The sequence below is a fragment of the Heterocephalus glaber genome, unplaced genomic scaffold (assembly GCF_053883595.1).
Source record: "Heterocephalus glaber isolate CG9 unplaced genomic scaffold, H.glaber_assembly_v1.0 deba00001463, whole genome shotgun sequence".
Classification (NCBI taxonomy): domain Eukaryota; kingdom Metazoa; phylum Chordata; class Mammalia; order Rodentia; family Bathyergidae; genus Heterocephalus; species Heterocephalus glaber.
In genome coordinates, this window is record NW_028258310.1 from 19,248,027 (window position 1) to 19,252,412 (window position 4,386).

Consider the following 4,386-nt stretch of genomic DNA (forward strand, 5'->3'; position numbering starts at 1 on the left):
CCTTCTTATATGCAAATAGCAGACCCATTGAGAGAGAAATTCGGGAAATAATTCCTTTTACAGTAGCATCTAAAAAATGAAATATCTAGGAATCAACCTAACAGAGGAAACAAAAGACCTCTACACTGAAAACTACAGCTCTCTGAAAAAGGAGATCGAAGAGGATATAAGAAAATGGAAGAATATCCCTTATTCCTGGGTGGGAAGAACCGATATAGTGAAAAGGGCTATACTTCCAAAACTACTATATAGATTCAATGCAATGCCGATTGAAATTCCAACAATATACTTCACAGAACTAGAGAAAACAATCCAAAAATTCATTTGGAAGCAGAAGAAACTTAGAATAGCTAAAGCAATTCTAGGCAACAGAGACATGGCTGGGGGTATCACAATCCCCAACTTGAAAGTATACTACAAAGCTACTGTGATAAAAACAGCATGGTACTGCAAAGAAACAGACCCAAAGATCAGTGGAATAGATTAGAAGATGCAAAAACAACTCCAGACATACTCAGTCACCTCATCTTTCACAAAGGAGCCAACCACCCTCACTGGATGAAAGATAGCCTTCTTAATAAATGGTGTTGGAAAAACTGGATTTCAACCTGTCAAAGATTAAAGCTAGACCCATACCTATCACTGTGCACTAAACTAAGATCGAGGTGGATCAAAGATATAAATATTAAGCCAGAAACAGTAAACTTGCTGGAAGATAAGTTAGGTAGAACTCTTGATGACATTGGCATAGGAAAAGACTTTATGAACATATCTTCTGTAGCGCGGGAGCTAGCACAAGGAATCAATAACTGGGATCTCCTCCTATTAAAAAGCTTCTGCACTGCAAGAGAAACTACCAACAGTGCTGAGAGACAACCTACAACGTGGGAAGAAATTTTTAGCAATTGTACCTCAGAAAAAGGTCTACTATCGAGAATATATAAAGAACTGAAAAAAATCAGACACCCCCCCCCCAAATTCAAAGACCCAATTCAAAAATGGGCATCTGAAATGAACAGACATTTCGCAGACAACGAAGTAAAAGCAGCAAACAAATATATGAAAATATGTTCAACATCACTGGTCATTCGAGAGATGCAGATGAAAACAACACTGAGATTCCACCTCACCCCACAAAGAATGGCTGCGATCAAGAAATCAACCAATAACAAATGCTGGCAGGGGTGTGAAGAGAAAGGAACCCTTCTCCATTGTTGGTGGGAGTGCAGACTGGTGCAACCACTGTGGAAATCAGTATGGAGATACCTCAAAGAACTAGGACTAGAGGTCCCATCCGACCCAGCTATTCCCCTGCTGGGTATCTTCCCAAAAGAATTAAAAGAATCATACCATAGTGATATATGTGTACTCATGTTCATAGCAGCACAGTTTGTAATAGCTAAAGCTTGGAAGCAGCCCAAGTGCCCATCAACTGGAAACTGGATAAAGAAGATGTGGTTTTTTATAAAATGGAGTACTATTCAGCCATAAAGAATGAGAAACTAGAGACATTTATAGCTAAATGGATGCATATCGAGGCCATACTCTTAAGTGAAATAAATATAACACACATGTGTAAATACCAAATAGTTTTTCTAGTGTGAGAAATTGAAAGTGTAACTAAGGATGAAAATGATTAAAATGAATAATTGATAATTTGAAATAGGAAAATGTTCAAGGGTTTGGGGATGGTGGGAGGGGCAGGGGAAAGGGAAGAAGGGAAAGGAAAAATTATGAGAAAGAAAAAAAAATGGAATCAAACTCTGTGTAAATAGGGAAGGGTGGAGGGGGTGAAGGGTGCAGAGGTAATGGGAGAAAAAATAAGAACTAAGATATGTCATGTTCTGGTACAAACACCCAATGATAAATGTAAATGTATTTTATACCTAAAATGTACCAATAAATATATATACAAGTGAAAAAAGAAATTCCTAGACTGAAAGTAAAAGGATGGAAAACAGTTCTCCACATGACAGGAAACCAGAAAAAAGCAGGGGTGGCAATTTTATTTGCAGACAAAGTATATTTCAAACCAAAACTAATTAAGACAGACAAAGATGGTCACTACATCCTTGTGAAGGGAACAATCCAAGAGGAAGTGATGACAATCCTAAATATATATGCACCAAATACGAATGCCCCCAACTATACAAAACAAATATTAATGCATATGAAAAACCAGAAAGCACTAATACAATTGTCTGGGGGACCTCAATACCACACTATCACAAAGAGACAGGTCATCTAGACAAAAAATTAACAACAAAATTCTAGAACTGAACCAAGCTTTTGAACAAATGGACTTAATAGATGTTTACAGAGTGTTCCACCCCACAAAATCAGAATACACATTCTTTTCAGCTGCACACGGGTCATTCTCCAAAACAGACCACATGCTAGCTCATAGAACATGTCTAAGTAAATGTAAAAGAATTGAAGCTACCCCCTGTATATTATCAGACCATAGTGCAATAAAATTGGAGATCAATAACATAAGAAACTGCAAAATTCCCTCAAACACATGGAAATTGAATAACAACCTCCTGAACAACCAATGGGTGACAGAGGAAATTAAAGAAGAAATTAGACAGTTTCTACAAGTAAATGATAATACCAGTACAACATACAGGAATCTATGGGATACAATGAAAGCAGTTCTACATTTGAATTTCATAGCAGTGAATACCCATATTAGGAAAACAGAACTCAGATAAATAACCTAATGCAGAACCTCAAGCTCCTAGAAAAAGAAAAGCATAAGAAATCCAAAGCTCATACAAGAAAGGAAATTATAAAGATCTGAGGAGAAATCAATGCAATGGAGACTAAGAGAACAATACAAAAAATTAATGAATCAAGGAGTTGGTTTTTCAAAGAATAAATACAATCAATAAACCTTTAGCTAACCTTATCAAAAAAAGAAAGAAAAGGCTTAAGTCCATGTAATTAAGAATGAAAAAGGTGAAGTCACAACAGACTCAACAGAAATCCAGAGGATCATCAATACCTACTTTGAGAACCTGTACTCTAATAAAATGGAAAACACAGAACAAATGGCCAGATTCTTAGATACATATGAATTGCCAAAGTTAAATGAAGAAGATACAGAAATTCTAAACACCCCAATTCCAATGAGTGAAATTGAAAATGTAATAAAAAAATTTACCAACAAAGAAAAGCCCAGGTCCTGATGGCTTCACTGCTGAATTCTATAAGACATTTAAAAAAGAACTATTGCCATTACTCTTTAAACTCATCAAGGAAATTGAAAGGGAAGCAAGGCTTCCAAATTCATTCCTGGAAGCTTAAGTGTGACTTTGATTCCAAAACCAGGGAAAGACCCAACCCAAAAAGAGTACTACAGGCCAATCTCCCTAATGAACATAGATGCAAAAATCCTCAACAAGATACTTGCAAACAGAATACAGAGGGTCATCAAGAAGATCATACACCCTGACCAAGTTGGATTTATCCCAGGGATGCAAGGATGGTTCAACATTCATAAATCAATAAATTTAATGCACTATATTAACAGAGTCAAGGACAAAATCCATATGATCATCTCAATAGATGCAGAAAAGGCATTTGACAAAATACAACATCCATTTAGGATAAAAAAATTACAGAAAATTGGAATAGAAGGTCTCTATCTCAACCTGATTAAGGCTATCTATGGAAAACCAATAGCCAACATCATACTAAATGGTCAAAAACTGAAAACTTTCACGCAAACTTTCTTTCACGCTAATATCAGGAACAAGACAAGGATGCCCACTATCACCACTCCTGCTCAATACTATTTTGGAAATATTAGCCACAGCAATTAGAAAAGAGAAAGAAATAAAAGGAATAAAGATAGGAAAGGAAAAAATGAAACTGTCATTATTTGCTGATGATATTATACTTTACATAGAAGAGCCAAAAAACTCCACCAAAAGACTTCTAGACTTGACAGATTCAGAGTAGAGTAGCTGCATACAAGGTCAACACTCAAAAAACAATAGCCTTGATTGTACACAAATAACAGACTCACTGAGAGAGAAATTAGGGAAGCAATTCCTTTTACAATAGCATCCAAAAAAATGAAATATCTAGGAATCAGTCTAACAAAGGAAGCAAAAGACCTCTACACTGAAAACTATAGCACTCTGAAGAAAGAAATCAAAGAGGATACAAGAAAAATGGAAAGACATCCCTTGCTCCTGGGTAGGAAGAACCAATATAATGAAAGTGGCCATACTTCCAAAACTACTATATAGATTCAATGCAATGCCAACTGAAATTCCAACAATATACTTCACTGCCGTAGACCAGCTGCAGTTGATGTAGGGTAGGAAGGGGAGAGGTCCTGGGCCGGCGATGAGAAAAGAACCTTCACAAGCAATG